Below are 19775 nucleotides of genomic sequence, written 5' to 3'. Positions count from 1 at the left end.
CTGGAAGCACAATAGACACAAACACAACACAAGTCATTGAGGGAGGGACTTTGAATAATGCGTCACTGCTTGGGAGGTTGCACTGGGAGGTTTCCACTTTGCAAGCTTCTGGAGTTGTGCAACAACACGTCATGATTGCCAATGGAGACAAAGGCTACAAGGGGAATGCAGAAGTCCCAGAGTGGAAGTTGCCCTGTTACGATTTCTGTTGGTGGGTACCGCATGCTTGACTTTTTAGGACTTGCCACCAGTTTTTAACCCTTTCTACTTCCCTCCTGGAGCATGGCCCAAACCTTGACAGTAACCAGATTCAGTTTTGCTTGTACTGCTGAGAAACTTTGAACTGTGTCTGCTGACTATTGTGAACAGTAGAGTTTGGAGAGAAACTAGTCTTGGCTATGGTACCAGCCAGCCAAACCTTTATCAAAGCAAAGCGGCAGGTAGTGACTAAATCTCACAAGAGCAGGATAGTGGAGGAAAGGTTGTTTAGCAGCGGCTGTGAGTAGGTCAACACTGCAGGACTAACAAATCTTTAGGAATATGTTGACTTACAGGCTTGTGATTTTACAATGTCTTTTAGTTGCTCTCATCACTCTCACTTCAAAGAGATTCATGGATTTGTCCTCACAAGCTTCCAGTGAAGGTTGTGGTGTATGCTACTATCCCTATTTAGGAGGTACCTCAAGAGAGGCATTTTGTGATGGAGAGATTTACCTGGGGTCACAAAATCCATTAAAGTGAAGCCCAGAGATAGAACTTGACCTTTTTGCATCCCTTTGAAATGGTTCCTTACAGCTACCCCCTGTAGCATCAGTTCTCAAGGCTGTAAGGCTTAACATATTTAAACCTTGCACTGAAATGTTCCTTAAAGAAGAGAATTGTGGCTAATAGCTAAAGTGTCTTTCACATCAAGACATGCAGGGCTGAAGACATGGAGGTAATGCAAACTTCAGGTGCCCAAATTCTTTGCAATAAACAGTCAGAAAAATAAGCCCATACCATCAGTATCTAATTTCAGAATTCAAGTGTACGAAGTATTTCTTTTTGGGCCAGACTGTAAGAATATCATGGATAAAATCTTCCTCTTTGCAAAATGGAGACTGATACACTTATGAGCAGGATGAAATGACCTGGTGATGGATTCAGTGGGCAAGGAAAACTTTTCCATTTGGAATGGTTCCTGTTTCTGTGCGTGCTTCCTTCTGTTTCAGTGATTTACAGAATAATCAAGAGTGGTACTTAAATATTGGCACCCACTTTCTCCATTCTTAAAGCACAAATGAGAGAGAACTCTCAGAATTTTTAAAAAATGTGTTGTGAAAGGTAAATATTCACTACTGTCTAATTTTTCATGTACTTTACTTAATTTAGAAAGTCGGCTGAAATTTCAGGAGAAAAAAAGCACTTGTATGGGAGTCCTATCCTAAAACAAAGAAGTAGGGAATAGTGCACTTATTCTTCATTAAAAATATTTCTTTTTTTTAAAATCAGTGCTTAAATTTATATATCAGCCTGAAGATGAGAAATGGAGAAATCTTGCTGTTTCTTCAGTTGGGTGGTATGGAAACCCAACTCAGCAAGATTGAGCTCAGTTCTCAGCTTTGTGCATCTTTTGACTTATCTCTTAACACTTCTAGCTGTTATTTCTCCATGTATGAAATCAGAAAAAAACCCAACCTTTTTCTCCTTGATGTATTTTATCTGTAAGCTCCTCTGGGCAAGCACTTTTTCTTACTGCAGATATGTTCTGTAAGTAGGAAAAGGGTGGAGTTGAACCCCTAAACAGACATTTACAACCAAGAGATTTACCTTAGTCCATTATATAATCCATTTGGTTATATAATTAAAATGTAAGTCAATGGGAGGAAAAGTCTGTGGCAGATGAACCAGCTTGTAGCTAACGTTTGTGGAAATATATGTCTGTCCCAATCTGGTAGCACCAACTTTCTCCCAGTCCAAGATGGCAGGCATGAAATGGGTGTAATATTTTGAAGATGAAAAGCAGACAGAATGAGCCAGTAATAAATGTGGAATTAATATGGAGCAGCCTGGTAATACTCTGGACTGATTTTAAGATTTGATTTGCTTTTCAATGAATTGCAAAGTTAACCTGTTCTAGTAGCAATCAGGAGTGACGGAGAGACAACATGTCATATCTGTCTGGAAAATCAAGGCCAGATTGCATGTTGGGACCACAACAATTCTCCTTCTAATCACAAAGGACTGTTTCTCCACAGGGCTTTGGTGCTGATGGGACCCAGTATCTTCCAGAGGCGATGGGGATGCAGCATGTTTCACAACAAGAGGTTCTGAGCGCAACGGTTTCCTGCTGACACACCATTTGCCTCTTGCCACACAGTGAATTATGCAGGGATTTGCACTCATCAGTCCTGGTTCGTTTCACATCCATCTCTGGATGGAGGAGGGAGGAATCCCTCTGACAGGTTGATTTTGAATTGCTTCCACAGCCTAGGTTGACACCCAGTTTCTGAGGTGATTTATACAGTAGCTTGGTGGCAGCTTGTTTATAATGCAATGTAGTCTAAAATGATTTTGCTTGCATCTTAAAGTGAGCATTCATCCATCAACACACTCAGAGTCACTCTCCTGGCCCCTACAAGTGCATCTGGAAGGTGTCTTTGCTGATTTTGCCAGATTTTCAGCTGGCGTAACTCTGAAGAAGTTCATTGCAATGGCATAGACAAGGATGTAGGTCTCTGAATCCTTCTTGAATTACTTGGGAAATCACTCGAATCATGTTTTGTAAAGTGTTTTAGAGTATCAAGGTGCCTCACCTTGGTACTAATTTCTCAGATGTGCTCACAGTGAGAGACAGGTAGGTATCTAGACACTTGGAGTGACAGTGAGGAAAGACCCGGCTGTCAGAAGTATTAAAGCTTCTGCAAAGTCCACTGAATGTTAAACATTTGAGTCCATACTACATCTGTACCCATTTTTACAGACTTTTCTTCTTTTTTTCTTTCTTCTTTCAAAGAAAGATGAAGACTGAATCAATACATCTGAGCATCAAGATTGTAAGGTTATTTCAAAATCAACCAATTTAGCATGTGGCTGTTCTGCAAAGATTACTGCCTAGTGGAGTTCTTGTTTGCCATTGCTTAAGTGTCAGCCTTACAAATTCAGAGCTTTCAAGTAATTCACAAGCATTTTCAAACTGAGTCATTTCTGGGAGGGCATTGTCATGACAGAACATCATCCTAGCACTGAATGACTTAGAGTTTAAAGAAAATGAGCAAAGGAGATGGATAAAAAAAAAATAAGTTCTCACTGTAAGAGCATGCTGTTCCTCTTCTTGTAGCTGGCCACCAACTACAAAGAGCAGCTACTTGGCACAAAACATGAACTGGAATCTGTGCTTACCCCCTCAAACTACATGTAGCATTTCCGTGGGTCACCTGCCCTGCAAATGCTCAACTCAGCTGGGATGGGATGCGATGGGCTTTCTCTTACCATCACTAAGATTTGTACGTGGCTCCAAGTATGAAATATCACAAACTCCCGTAACCCTCACAGGGTGTATCATGCCCACTGAAGACTGGCTTGACTCTCTTGACTCTGTGGGACCAAAATGCCACTCTAGACTTGAAACTGAGCACACTGAAACTCCACATTTTAACTTACTCCTTCAGTTAAAAATGTGATGGTCAAAAGGAGAGAGGGTGCTTGGACAGTGGGAGATGAACGGAAAAAACCTGTAGTATCTCAGTGTGCTGAGAGTTGAGGATGGGAGGAAATATGGGTTAAAGCAAATGTTTTTCTGACACCTGTGAAATGTTGAAGCCCTGTGGTGAGGCAGGAGCTCATTTGGTGTGTTGGGCTCTAGTCAGGGAAGAATTACATCCTCTAACTGTACAGAGAAGAAAGACACTTTTCATGCTCACGCATCAAGGGTTTCAGGCTTCTGACAGTAAGCGTCGGAGCTTTGCCTCTCTCAGAGAGCTCGTTTTGCACACAGAGCTCCCCAGCTGGCACTCTGTACCTCCCTCCATTTTTACCTCAACAGGAAAAATCAGGGAAATATCCCTGTTTTCTGGTTTTGCAGAGACCAAGACCTCCACGAGTTTGTAAGAAAACCCTGCACAGACCCTTTCTGAGCAGGAGAGAAGGTCACTGTTGCTGTTCAGAGGGTTGCTATTTCTTTCTGACAGATGCTGCTCTGTTTTGAAGATGGGTGGAATTTTATCTTTTTTCTCTTTCACATTATTAGCAAGAAGTTGTCCATTCACACTTACAGAAGGTAGTTTAATCAGTTTTTATGGGCTAGGTAGGTAATGTTAACCAGTGTGTCTGGGTGTCTTTACCCAAATAAACTCAGGTCTAGGGGAGTATGTGGGCCCCCTCATATGTTCTCACTTCAGTGTTTCTGTATATAAGCTTGTTAACCCCTTGAATTTATCTGTGTTCTCCAAGGTGGCTAACCCCAGGGACCTGGTGTAACTTCCCAGAGTAATCATAGAACTGGAAAAAGAAAAGACAGAAAAAAGGAAAAGCATCTCTCCGCTGACACACCAAGACAGTCAGGAAAAGTCAGGAACTCCAATTCAGGTGGCTAAAGCTCAGAGGTGGCACCATGTCGGGGAACACAAAAAATACTCCAATTACCTTGCTAAAACACTGCCAGAATTGCAGTGAAAATTAAGTATTTTTCTCCTTTGTGGATGTCTGAAAGGGCTATTTTGGCAGCAGATGTCTTTTCAGGCTCCATAACTCATCCTGTCCCTGGTCCCTCTGTGGACACAGCTGGGAGAAAGCTGTGCTCAGTCTAGTCCCAGAGTAGAAAGGGCAGTTGTCACTGGGGATGATGCCCACAATAAGACTTTCACAATTATCCCTATCTTCATATCTCTGCTTGTCCATAAATAACTTGCTTGAAAAATTATTTGTAATTATTCTTCTCCTGGCTGCGAGTGCTATATTTGTTAATCAATCTTCATTTTTATGTGGTGATCTGTACTTGCTTCCTGACTAATATTTTAAATTGATATTGTGTTGTTTTGTTATTATTAATAACGATATTGTTATTTGAGCATGATGATTGTGATTAGAGGTAAACGCAATTGCCCAATGGAAAATTATTAAGCTAAAAATACCAGCTTCATCAATTTCTATAATTTATAGGGACAACTTTGCAATGAATTCAGAAAGCAATACTTCAAATTAAAATATAGAACTTATATTCCAGCATTTTGCCAAGCACAAACCTGTTCTTATTGTCATAAAATCTGGAGAAATAATTAAGTGAGCTGTTTTAAGAACAGTTCATAGGTCATACTTTGGATCACTGTTGCTAACTGATGTACAGAATCATGTTTCTTCTTGAACAAAGTATGTTTCTAAAGGAAGACAACTGTCAGTAAAGAGAGCAGAAAACATGGGTCCACACAGCTCCTGCTCCACCTTTTCTCAATTTGTTTACCATACTCTAGACCATCTCTGCAATACTCTGCATCATGCAGTGACATCTGGTGTCTGGACTACATACTGCAAATAAGCATATAAATAAAGTCTTTGCCTAGGACATCAGGCAGAGACCAGAATAATATTCCAGTTTGCATAAAATGTGCCATGAAAAAGGAGAAGTGCTAATAGCTCAATGCTCTAAATTAACGTGAAACATGCCTCCTAACCATGGCAGAGACTGTTTCAGTCTCTATGACTGATCCTACTCCAATTTTCAGACATACCAATGCTTCCTATTCTTTGGGTCAAAATTTCAGGAGCTTTGGACAGTCCATACTTGGGCAAGTCTTTAAAAGGCATTTTGAAGATCCCTTCTATGTTGCAGAAGAAAATGTGTCTGAAGAAGGAAGGACAGATGTAATATACGCTTCTCAATACCATTTAAATATTTAGAAACTAGCAAAGACATCTAGCTGTTCTTAATATTATTAAGTAGTTCTACTGCAGTATTAAACAAAGATGACGATCCATTTGGGACCTATTGCAGAGGCAGCTATACAAGCACGGTATGCAGCTTTAGACCTTCTCAAAGGAGTTTGGATTTGAAATGATAAAACTTAATTGGTAGACAAAGTAAATCAAGAGTAAAACATGGTGCATAGAATGAATTGCGTATCACAGAGCTGCAGCAGGTAAATGGATAGGACAGGCAGATTTATTTTATCAAAGATGTCATCGTTTGTATGAAAGGAGTAAAGTTTACATGATGTATACTGGCAATCACATGTGGAAAGTTCTTAGATATATCAGATTTAGAATGTCTTTCATAACTCCCAGGCTCTGAATTGCTACTCGGGCCCATTCCAGAGATCTGATTCACTTGAAGATCATCTTTCTTCTCTCCTCCTTCTGCTTCCACGTGCGTGTTTAATATTTTATAATAATTGACTGAGAGCAAGTTTAATATTTCCCTCTGCCACCAGCAGAATATTAAGTTTTCATTAAATGTGTCAATTAGTCAATTCTTTGCTTCATCAATATGCATTTGTCACCGGAGGCATTCACTAAGCCAGACCAAAACACAATGAGGACACTAACTGTCTAGAGAGTCTTTCAGCCTTGCAGCAGTTTGGGGTTTTCAATTCTCCTGTAGGAAGCTTAGACAACATATTAGAGGAATTGGTTAATTAAAAAAATAATTCCCAGATACACAGCGATAGATACTCAGGCTTGCTGTGTTACTTCTGCTTGTTGGGTTAATAAATCACTGAAGTGATATAATTGTTTTCCTCAGCATGTGTGAAGGTGAAATGATTTTTGTAGCAGATTTGTTGAGAAATATTGCAGCAAAATGTAACTTGCTTTCTTCAAACCCCAGTAACTTCAGTTTCCAGGCACTGAATCTGACTAACAGAAATTCTGAATCCCGTTTGGTCTTGTGAATGGAGGTGATTGGTTGGCCAGGGGGTTAGGTTTAATTTATTGATCAACTGCATATAACAAATTATGTGATGCAACTACTGACACTCCCAACTGCCTTTTGTCAGGAGAGGGTGTCTTTGTTCACCTACTCTTCATTCAGAAACCTTCCTTAAGAATCCTCAGAATGTATAAGTAGTTATTTATATGGCACTTTAGACATTTAAATAACTGTCATGCACAATTTATCATCTCCAAAGCCCCCCAGAACAAATGGGTAAATATCATGACCGCCAAGTGTTTTACAGATGAGAGAAATGACGGCTTAGAAGGTAAAGCAAGAACCCTAAAGTTGTCTACCAATTAAGCAGGAGAGAGGAAGCGTCTTATTTTTCTTGCTAAAAAGTAAATTCTCCAAAAAATTAACTTTCACAGTGACCGTAATTATTAGTGAACAGACTGAGTTCAGCAAAGATTGCCACTTTAAAAATGTGCAAGGAGCAAAATGGAAAATACATGTAATTTCTGCAGTTCCTAAAAGTACTTTTTTTTTTTAAACTTTTAAGCCAATAATGATGTTTTCATTTAGGAACTGATTATTTTCTTTTAGGAAGAAAGGAAAATAGTTAAAAATAGTCTGAAAACAAAATGCCATATCCCAATTTTCATCAAAAAGAACATTTTGTTCATTCTGGCACAATAACACGTCATTTCATTTAGATTTTGTTAAGAAACAAAACAGAATAAAATGAAACCTTGCTTATCCCTAAACACCAGTTGGCCCCTGAAACAAGATTTCATTATTTTTCTGCTTTTAACAATCTTGTTCCATCAAAAGGGTTGCTGAATGACAGGTTCAATGTTTGCTGCTCACAGTTGAAACAATAGGCAGTTTTCTTTCTATCGGGATGTTCTTCTTGCATCAGATTGATGCTTTCCTGACTTTTCCCATTCTGAAATTCAGGTATGTGTAAGTTATTTCCAACTCTCTCCTGTCCAGGTAGCAGTTTATAGAGGTGGGTAATTTCAAGTCCCTCGTCTTTGCTTGCTGATCTGATAATTGCAAGCCATGTATTTTCAGTGTGATGCCCTCACCAACCCCACTCCTGCCCTGGTACACAGCAAGTTTTGTAATTTATAGATAAAGCTGTTCAGCTGAAAGTTAATATCTGTGAAGGAGCCACCGGACAGCTATTCATCTTGGCACTGACCAAGCATGCAGCTGGACCTGGCTGGTCCAGCAACCTGACACTATTTTTATAGGTGCTATGTAAATTACCTATCTAGTCCTCTCTCTTCTGGTTCACAAAGCAGTAAGAACTCATATTATTTGCATGATCAGATGCCTTAACAGCATTGGGTGCATTTGCCTGGATTTTATATTCTTCCTCTTTTCTCTGTGGCCCTCAGATGCTCTTGGGTGTTAATATCTGTGAAGGAGCCACCGGACAGCTATTCATCTTGGCACTGACCAAGCATGCAGCTGGACCTGGCTGGTCCAGCAACCTGACACTATTTTTATAGGTGCTATGTAAATTACCTATCTAGTCCTCTCTCTTCTGGTTCACAAAGCAGTAAGAACTCATATTATTTGCATGATCAGATGCCTTAACAGCATTGGGTGCATTTGCCTGGATTTTATATTCTTCCTCTTTTCTCTGTGGCCCTCAGATCAGCTCTTGGGTATTGACCTAAAAAAAATATTGTTCCATCTGATTGTCACCCTTTCTTCCCTCACGTCCTTGGTTCTGCAAGAATGTGACTGCACAGGGGGATCTTCCCTGTAGAAGGTAAATAGAAAAGTATTGTATTTCCAACATGCCTATGACAAGACGTTTCACGGATTAATTAGACACCATGCGAAGAACTATGCCTTTTTGTTTTAAATCTGCCTTGTACTATCTTAATTTGATGCTTCCTGGTGCTTGTACTGGAAAAAAACATCTGACCGTTACTCCCTCGTCCCATGTAATTTCTGATTTTATGAGCCTCTACTTTGTGACCTCTATGCAAGCAAGTATGTATGTATGATCTATACCTTGCAAGCTGAAGAATCCTAGTCCACTTAGTGGCTCCTTATCTGAAGAACTCTACCTTTCTAAGTTCCCTGCCTTTCATTTCTACCTATTGGATTGTATGCAGGTTGACTGATTAAGAAAATATTATTGAGTCTGCATGTTAGCACACACAAGTGGCATGTAATAGACACTCCACCCCATGTCTGTGCATCTTGCCCCACAAAACATCCTTTTAACTATTAGCATAAATAATCAAAAGCCACAGAAACTGCAGCTTGCTAAAAGAATAGCACAAGAGACACTGTAAATACATTAATTACTGAGCTATCTCACTGATATTATTCTTGACAGTAGGTTTTTGTCTGGAAATTACCAGATGTGCATGGCTGTGGCAGGGAGTTGTGCTGATTCTCTGCCAACCTTATAAATCCACAATGATTTTGGGGACGTGAGGTTTTTTAATGTGTTTGTTTTCACATTCTTTTTTTCCATTCTCCAAAATGATAGATGTAGAACCAATCCCATAGACTGATGGATGCTGGAGCAATGGAGTGAAAGTTGCTGATTTTGACAGACTTATTCTCAGCCACTATTTTTCTGAACTCATACTTCAAACCTGTCAATTACAGACTGCTCCGCTCAGGGAGCCCAGATGCAGTACTGTGAGTCCATACACTCAAGCCATGCATAAGAAGTTGCAAGATGAGAAAAATGGTCCACAGATGAGCAGTGGCTTTGTGTGGTCAGCAGTTATAACAACCTTTCAGCAGCCAAGCAGAATAAAGCTCTTTCACAAAGGTAAACCATTATAAAAAACTCATGACAATGCTACAGATTACTGTTTGACGGGAGACCTTTGAGCATTTGCCCAGTCCTACTATGTAAAAGATGGACTCTGGTTGTCATTTACTCCTTTCTTGCATTTGGGGATCACTTTTCTCTTCCTTATAGGCTTTTTTAATTTGTCAGAATTGTTAATCAAAACAGTTTCAATACCACTCTGGTTTTATATACCCCTTGTCTGCAGTTTCCACTGGGAGATTAAATAAGGTCCATGGGACAAGGCAATGCTTGTTATAGGCTGAGTGATGGGAAAAGGGCCAATGTGGAATCTTCATCTTGAGTACGCATAGGTCTGGGGGAGGCACTATTGCATTACACCTTGCTATACAGAATTTCAGAACAACAGCAAAAGTCTTTCCGAAATGAGAGAAATTTAGCAAATAGTTTTGTCGGGGTTAGGTAACTTTTTCCAAAGCAATGAGAAGCTTTATTTCCACGTTGGCAAATAAACCTTTGTAGTGTTTCATTCTGAAATGGCATTTTTTTTCATGTGCAAATTGACTGAAAGAAATGAAAAAAAGAGAGAGAAAGAAAGAGAGAGAGAGAAAGAAAGAGAGAAAGAAAACTCAGATGAGAAGGAGAAAAGTTTGAAAAAGGATTGAATGACCTGAAACAGAAAGTTTGGCTGTGGATGAATCAAAAATTAAAGAAAGACAAATCAGGTGGTTAATCTGTCCGTTATCACTTATTCTCCATGAGACTTGGTGAACTCCCCTTTCTCCTCTCCTATTTCACCTGTCACGTCACCGTGTCTGCATTATCCTATGTTCTTGGCCAAGGACCGTGACATTGTTCCCATTGCGGCGTGGTAGTGTGAGGACCCAGAGCAGGACAGAGAAGGCAGTCTGCTACCGAACAAGACCCTATGCATGATTTTGAGCTACAAACTTCTGGCTCCAGCCCAGCACCAACCTTTCTCCCCGTTGTAACTGAGTGAGCTGCTAAAGCATCTGATATCCAACATCAGCATATGATATGACATTTGGCATCCCACCCACTGGGACTTCAGGAAGCTGAGGGCATCTCCAGCTCTTCCTCATTCTTAAAAAGAAATGCTAAAATCCTAGTAAGGATATTGCAAGGTCAGGGGAAATAGACCATGAAATGGCTGGGTTTAGGCCTGAAAGCCTGGAGGAGGAGTTATAGCTTAATCCTGAAGACAGGATGCATGTAGAATTTTGGAAGATCCCCCAGATCCATCAGCAGAAAAGCACTTAAAATGTTAATACACTTGTGTTTTCTCCTTGTCGATGCGGCTTTGCTAAAACCAACAGCAAGGGGTGTGGATCTCCATCTGTAGTGTATAATAAGGGGGTGTTGTACATTGGACAAACAATATGATTTATATCCAAAAGGCGAGAGGTGCCACAGATCCTTGTGCTCTCAGGGACTCTAATTTATTGCCTAATTAAACACTTGCTGCCAAATTGTCCATCCTGTCATTTTTAATTCCTGGTCTAATATTCCAGACAACAGGACACTTAAGGGGGCTACATTCTACAAGTGAGGCTTAAATGAAGAAAGATGTTAATGTGTGTTCCCTAATCAAAGTCAATAGTCTATCAGGAGCAATTATTCTTAAAGAGGTTTGTTCTTCTGGCACCCTGCAATGTGTGTGAATCTGCCAAGGTCTGTTGACACCTTATCCCCTTGCTGCAGAGGCAGAAAGCAAGGCCAGCTACTCAAAACTGAGCAAAACCCCTGGGAAGACATCCAGGCGACAGGGACAAACAGATCGTGTTTCTATTTATCCTAAAACTAGACTTGTTCCTTTCAACAAGTCTTGTTGGGAATGAATGCCAAGGGGTCCTGAGGAAAGGGAGACCTTAGGACATAATGTCTTAGGCTACCAAGTGCTCTCACTGTCTTGGATGTATTTACCCTTGCCTCATTCCTCTGAGATGGGGTCATGGGGCTCCATAGCTCATAAAATAGGGCCTAGTCTTGAGCTTTACTAAGTCTCAGTTCTGCTGTGGGTCTGCTCTAGATCAAGATTGACTCTCTTGATCAGAGTCATTGGTATGACACAAGTGAGCTGTTGTTTGGCTGGATTTGTTTTTGCTGGAGTGCCACACAAGAACACTGTTTAAACAGGAACATCTGAACAACTTGTCTCCAGATTAGATGAAACATGCAATATTGCATCTCTGAGGCTAAATGTTTTGCTGTCATTGCCTTCCACCGCTGTAGATTTACCATCAGTACACTTTATTTTCTAGGCCAGGAGAGGTGAGGGAAGACAGTGAGAAGGGAATGCTGTGAGACCATAAGAGAAAAGCTCTTGAGCAGTTCAGGATTGACTCTGCCTACTGGCTGCTGTCTCTTGTCCTTCCACTGTGCACCTCCAAAAAGAGTCTGGCTCAGTTCTCTCCATAGCCACCCTTTATAGAGTTGAAGACAGATATTGAGTCCCCTTAGCCTGCTCATCTTCAGACCGGAGAAACTCAGCTCCCTCGGCCTCAGCTTGTGTCTTGTGCTCCAGCCCCCAAACATAGAGTCATAGAGTCATAGAATCATTAAGGTTGGAAAAGACCTCTAAGATCATCGAGTCCAACCATCAACCCAACACCACCATGTGCACTCGTCTGAACTCCCTCCAGTTTATCCTTTTCTTTTTTACACTGAGCAGGAAGAGTCCCAAGCTGGACACAGTTCACCTAGTGCAGTTCCAGAATTGCAGTGGCGACAAATCACTTTCTCAACCTGCTGGCTACACACTTGCTAATACAACCCAGTATGTGGTGGGCCTGAGGTTGTGCTATATTGGAACAGGACTTTTTTCAACTGTATAAGATTCCCATCAACACATTTCCCCAGCCTGTCCAGGTGTCTCTCAGTAACAACCCTGACCTGACCTCCAGCGTATCTCTCACTCCCCACAATCTGGTGTCAAGCACAGACTTGCTGGGGGTCAGTCCCATTGATTATTTTGGTGATGGAGATGTTAAATGGTTTCACCCTCAGCACTGACCCCAGAGGAATGACATTCCTAACAAGCTGCCAGATAGGCTTTGAACTGCTGACTGCTACCCTGTGAGCCTGGTGGTCCAGCCAATTTTTCATGCATCTTGTCGTCGATCTTGTACCCATCTTGCAGACCTTCTTAATATCTAGGCTAGCAGGATATTATGGGACCACACTGGAAGTCTTAGAGTAAATGGCATCCCCACTTTGCCCCTCATCCCACGCATCTGGTCATCACATCACTGAAGGTGATCATGTTGACCAGGCACAATTTGCTTTTGGTAAATCTGTGCTGGTTGTTCCCAGTCATAGCTGAACAGATTCATTAAGCTTGGAAGGAACCTCAGGAGGTCTCTAGTCCAACGTCCTACTCAAAGGGTAGTTGGAGTTCAATTGAACACAGAATTCAGATCAGGTTGCTTAAGACTTTGTCCAGTGGGGTCTCAAAACCTACGGAGAAACCTCAGCCTTTCTGAGCTCCTGTTCCAGTGCTTAATTATCCTTGGAGTAAATATTTTTTTCCTGATATCCAGACAGAACCTCCCCTGTTTCAATTTTTGACCATTGTCTCTCACTTTCCCACCACGCACCACTGTGAAGAATGTGTCTGTGTCTTCTTGATGACCTCCCCATAGGTACTGGCATGCTGCTATTACGTCCCTTCAAAGTCTTAATTTCTCCAGGGTAAACAAACCCAGTTCTCTCACCCTCTCCTCACACAGCATGTGATCACCTTCTTGTCCTTCAAGTGCCTGGAAATAGATTATATGAGGTTTTGCTCTGTAATTGCCCCAGGAAATAAGGTGAGGCTGACCATCTTATAGTTCCCTGCATCCTCCTTCTTGCCTGTTTTGAAGATGGACATATTACTTCCTTTCTCCAGGCATCAGCAGGGTTGATGGCATCTTGTCTTGGCTTTCCCTTTGCTGCATAACCCTTTACCCAGTGTCTCTACGGATACTGTATCCAAGATGTCAGCAAATGCATGTTCAATTTCTGTGCCTCTTGGGTTTTGGGGTTGGTTACCCATTGTGAAACTTTCCTCACAGATTCTCCCACCTGAACAGGAAGGAGTCTGGAACGGTCGTGGCCATGGCCTCACTTCTCTTTGGATCCAGCAAATCACAGTAGCAGGAAAAAAGTTTGCAATGCCTATGAAACTGCTTCCAGGTCCAGGGACAGCACAGCTGCAGGTAACTACCCACATATTAGGTTTTTGTGAGGCATCCATCTCCTCTGTGTCTCTTTCCTCATTTATTCCTCTTTCCCTATTTAGCTTTTGTTATTTTATGCCTCTAATCAGTGAAATGACGTTTCCTGCCTCTGTTTTGTTTGACAAGCCAGCATGAAAGCTGGGAATATGTAGATCTAGTGTATGCTGTTCTAATTAGCACCCTCGGATAAACCCAGTATTATCATATGACAGAATTTATATCCCTATTATAACCATTCCCTATTCATAATGCCTCTTAGCAATTGCTGCCTGTTGATTTTTTGTCAAAAGGTAAGCAAAGGCATATACATTTGTGTCTGTGTGTGAATGTGTGTATATGCACATAAATACGTGGTTTTTATCAGTTTTTATCGTGTCTGTGTGTGAATGTGTGTATATGCACATAAATACATGGTTTTTATCAGGTTTTTCTTTCCTGTAACTTCGTTTGTCTAATGACGTTTCAATAATACAAAATAAATTTCCCCCCACTATTTATATTATTCTTTGTGACTTTCCCAATCAAAATGCTGTTTCTTTTTTTCATCCTTTTTAAAGCAGCAGCAGAAAAAGCCAATACCATTGTTACCTTCCTTACTAACGGCATACAAGGGCTTTTTGAAACAATGCTTTCCTTTGTTGAAAGCTTTGAATATCCCTCTAGGTTGGCAGTCTCGGTGCTCTCTTTTTGGAGTAGGACTCTTCAGTATGTCCTGATCCGTCCTTTTACCTAAGCAAATGCAGGTGTCTCCTTAGGGTGAACTAAACACTCACTGATTGGGTCTCAAGTTGATTGCCTGAACGATGGCAATTAGGTTCATTTGAGATGATGGAGAGTACCGTCCCTCTCCCCCAGCTCTGAGGCCTCCTGCAGGTACTTTGTCCTGTCCATCAGCTCTATGCCAGCTCTTAGATAATTTAAGGTGTGTCATATGACAACAGACACCTATGCATGGTTGGCTGAAGCAGGCCCCATGTCTCCACTCCTATAAAGTTTAGACACCTAACAGACTTGCAGACTCTTGTGTTTAGACACCTGTTTTATGAGTATAAGACTCAATGTGAATCCCACTTAGGTATTCAGCAGCAAAAGAATACTGTTCCTCCAGTTCCTGTGGTATCCCTTTTCCCTGATCCTATATATGTCTTGCCTCTACAGGACAAACATTTCAGATTAGGATGTTCTACTCTCTATTCTGAACAGTCCCTATATAGCTATGGCACTTGACTTTAGCTGGCCTTACTGTAATAAAGATATTTCTTCCCAATACACTTTTTGTTCTACCCTTTGTCGATATTTCTTCCCAATACACTTTTTGTTCTTCCCTTTGTCTTCTTTGTTTTAGTGCAAGCTCCTCCATTTACAGTAAGAAGCTTATGAAACAAGACTTCACTTGTTTACCTTGGGGACAACAAGGTGCTATTGAATGAAAAATAGATTTTCACAGGGAATTAGTTTTACCTTTTCTCCTTTGCTGGGTCAATTAAAAAAAAAATAAAAATCTTTCCCCTCAGCCCTGAGGACCTCATCCAGCAGGCTACACACAGAGAAACCAACTTTAAGGACTTGCAGAGGAATTAACTGGGGAATTGTAGAGGACAAGGTAAAAGAAGAGATGCCATGGGAGCTGTAATAACCAGAGGAAAGACACTTGCGACTTTGCAGGAACGTCTCCCTTTGGGCCAACTTGTCATTCATTGCAGGTCCAGTAGCTGAGTACTGCTGTGTGGATGGAAGGAATATCTGATTGGGTCACTGCCTGTAGGTCCAAACCAGCCTTCTTGCAAATGTGTTTCACAAGACATCTGTGAAGCTCAGGTGTTTCCTCCTCACTTCTTCTGCATGACTGTTGCTCACAGATGCAATGAACAGACACAGTGTTCCAGCCCTACCATGGCTGGATGGATGCAAGACTTCTGTGATAGTTTTGAGCTTTGCACCTACTTGGCATCTTGCTGAAATTCTAAGTTGTCTTTAAAGCTGTTTTTTGCCCAGATGGTTAGCTTTGTGTTTCCACCTCCTGTGACCACACTGCATCTGGTTTTGAGGTAAGAATATTAGAGCAAACTCATGTATATCTGAATGGTGTTACATTATGCCATGTATGCAGACACAAAGATTTGCATGGGATAGCATTTATGTTCCCTAACTTTAGGTGTCTACAATGTGTACATTACAAGTGACTGAGTTACCTAGGCTCCTGTTCTAGTCAATGGAGAACCAGTTAACATACCGAGTGGAGTTAGGTTCAGTTTAGTTTACAGAAAAATGTGTCAATGTTAGGATGAGGTGTGATGTCACTCACTCTGTTGAGTCTGTTGATTTGCTGTCTGACCTCTTCAGATGTAGATGCCAACATTGCAGACCACTGCCTTTAATCAGCTCAGTCATACCTTTCATATCGAATACACTTGGGGTTTGCTTTAGAAGGCAATGAAGGCATGAATTCACTTGGAACATCCAAATTCATTTTCCTGATGCCTGACAAAACTCTCAGGGGAGGGCTTTTATTCCCTTTATTGCCAGCTTGTGCTGGAAGGCCAAGAAGCTCTGCTCCTGCTGTGCAGTCCCTGGAGGAAGAAGAAATCCTTTTAGTGCTCTGAGAAAAACTACCTTTCTCCAATTTTGCCAACCCTTTATGGGCCATCTTTTTTTCTTCATCCTCCAGGTGCAGCAGCTGGTAAAGGAATGCCTAAATTACTTCTAGACTTTGAGGTTTCTCATTTTCTGTAGTACGGAGATAGGGAATGTTGCAGGCACCAGAGTCACTCACTCATAAATGATCAGTATTAAGAATTACACATTTTCCCTTGACATTTTTACCTAAGTGGTGTTCCAAGGATAGACACAACAGATAATATTTTGCTCTGATCCTCCCACCACTGAAATGATGCTCCACAGACTTACAAGGAACAGGATAGTATGGATCTTAGAAAACAGCCAGAATGCATGAAAGAACTGTGAAAACAGGTGTATTAGGACTTGTGAGGTACTCAGAAAGGAAAAGTGGCTAAAAAAAGCCCCAAAGAAAAGAGGAGGAGACTAAACTATAACCACAATGCAAAGATGACACAACATAAAATCTTTTATGTCCTCTGGAATACAAATGCATAACAGTGAGAAGATTAGAGTTATTAGTTTAATTTACTTTTGTTTTAATTGTCCAGAGGAAATTCTTTTGTGCTAACAGAAAATTTTCATTGAGGATGGCTACAATAATTCACATAAGTTTTAAGAATTAAACAGTGATGTTGTGAATAAGATAATGAGAAATATTAATGGGGTCTAGAGACAACAATGTAAAAGCATGGAGAAAACCCCCAAGACACAATAATGTGACACTGGAGAAGTGAAGCAAGTATGGAAGTTTGCAGAAAGTATAGAAAAGGAATTTGAAGCAATTGGCTTAAACCTCAGCATGTGTAGCAATGACATTTTTTAAAAAAATGTCCCTAGCTGATAATTTTTCTAGGGAAATGCTGCTTCTTTGAACCATCCAAGAGAGTTTCTCTTCCTCCTTGCAATGCAAATCAAAGCTTCTTCCCCCCCCCTCAAGTTTCTCTTTTAGGATTGCCTTCCCACTCTGTTGCTCCCCAAAAGCTTGAATCCCTTGGCCTTCAAGACATGCTGCAAAACATCGTTCCATTCAGACTTTGGGATGATTTTTTATAGATATAAGAATGGGACTTTCACACACTTCATGTCTTTGCAGTAGGTGCAGAGACATTGTGAGCATGGTACCACCTCCAGGAACTTGGCAAGACTTTCTTGCAGGGGTAATGAGCTGATAGCCAGGTTTATTAGCTCAGGTGCCATGGTGTGCTGACACAACTTTGCTACTTCCAGTCTGGAGTTAATTGGCCAGACCTTTCTCAGTGTCCTTTGGATCTCCTTTCACACCATGTGCCTTTGTGGACCACTCTTGAGCAGTGTTAGATGAAGATCCTGACTCAAGAAAAAGTCTCTTCATCAATCTCTTATGAAAGGAAAGCAGGTTTTGTGGCAAAGTCATGCCATGTCTGTGGATTCATATGAAATCCTAACATCTTCAGATGTTAGATGATGTCTCTTTGACATCATCCAAATGTCATTGGATGTCATTTTCAATGACATCTTTGCATTGAAAACTATTGCATAGTAAAGATCTCTTCTATCTTTTTTTTTTTTTTTGTGGGAAACATCGGAGTGCAAGAAGTACCAGAGTGAACTTAAGGCAATGCTGGTTTTGTGCTATGCCCTATCTCTCATATTAGTGAGAACTGGATATTTCAGAGGAAAGTATAAGAATCAGAGATACAGATCTCCTCTTAGCCTATAAACTAGGGACTGGCCTTATGTATGCTCTTGATTCATGGACATTAAGGATGATGTTTTTCACTCAGTAATTGACAGACTCCTGGAGTACCTCCCAGAGCGCTGAAAAGACAACAAAGAAACTTATACCTATTGGTTGTAAATCCATGTAGAGGAATTTGTGATCTCTATTGGTAATGTTCGGAGAATCTGCACACTGCAAGAGGACTGAAAGGACCTTCTGGCACTCTTCCTCCTGACCGAAAAGTGTCACTCCGTGATTCTCCACTCAATAACTGGCTACACCCAGAGGGTCTAAAAGATGGAGGAGGACTGAGGTGAGCAGCCCTTGCCACAATGTGAGGATGGGCTGGTAGAAGGCAGGAGAGAGGAGCAAAGGAAGCAAGAGCATCCTCAGAGCCTGAAATAAGCTTAAAAGACGTGTAGACATGACGCTTAGGAACATGGTTTAGTAGTGGACTTTGCAATGTTATGTTTACAGTTGAATTCGATGTTCTTAAGGGTCTTTTCCAACCTAAATGATTCTACGATTCTATGATTCTAGGATTCTATGTTGTTACAGAGAGAAGCAGGTGGGATGCAGCTGCTCAGCAGTTCATCTTCAGTGCATGGGTGCCCTGTCCGTAGTTGGACATCATTCTCTGAGGCCCCTTAGGTGGCTGAAGCTGGTCTTTCCCTTTCTGGGTCATGCTCATTCCCCACCTGAGGAACAGTGACAGGGTGAAGCTCATGTCTTCTCTGTTGGCCTCAGGTCCAATATTGAAATTGGTAAAGGAAAGAGGGGCCCTGGAGAAGGGTATGACTGTCAGTCCAGGGATAGAAATGGATGTTGCCATAGCTAAAACTTTAAAGCATGAGCTAAAGAACTAAAATTTGGTAGCTGGAGATTAAAAAATCCTATCTCTAAGATACGATTGGGAAAATCCTTTCATGTGCACTTACAAGTGGATGCCCTGTATAAGCAGGAGGAGAATTGAAGGCTATAAAGCTAGACTGGGTTTGGCTCTGGATTTCTCAGTTTTAGCAAATTCTCAGTGAGATCTCCTTTTACACCATGTGCCTTTGTGGACCACTCTTGAGCAGTGTTAGATGAAGATCCTGACTCAAGAAAAAGTCTCTTCATCAATCTCTTATGAAAGGAAAGCGGGTTTTGTGGCAAAGTCATGCCATGTCTGTGGATTCATATGAAATCCTAACTTTACTTGAAAGCCACATTTGGGAAAGCACCAGCTTGCCTCCCAGCAGCACTGACGGGGTGCAAGCAGTCATTTGAACCTAGTCTGACAAGTGCAGGAGAGCAGCTTTTTCAGCCCCAAGCCCCATTCCTCTGCAATTACTAACATGACAGCTCTGTGATTATTAAGATGATGGTTAAACCCCATTATGCCATGAAAATGCCACTCAATATGCTCTAGCAACTTCAGTTTTGTGCCTTGTTCTCAGAAGCACGATGTACCAGGGTGCATCTCTGTTGTGAAGAGCAAACAGTGCCATTACCTTCTGGGAACAATGAGAAGAAAATGAATAGAGGCTGAAATACGAAGTGCCATTATAGGAAATTGGTTGATTATTAGCCTGTATT

The sequence above is a fragment of the Aptenodytes forsteri genome, unplaced genomic scaffold, assembly GCF_000699145.1.
Source record: "Aptenodytes forsteri isolate BGI_AS27 unplaced genomic scaffold, ASM69914v1 Scaffold182, whole genome shotgun sequence".
NCBI classification, from domain to species: domain Eukaryota; kingdom Metazoa; phylum Chordata; class Aves; order Sphenisciformes; family Spheniscidae; genus Aptenodytes; species Aptenodytes forsteri.
Note: the sequence above shows the minus strand (reverse complement) of the source record.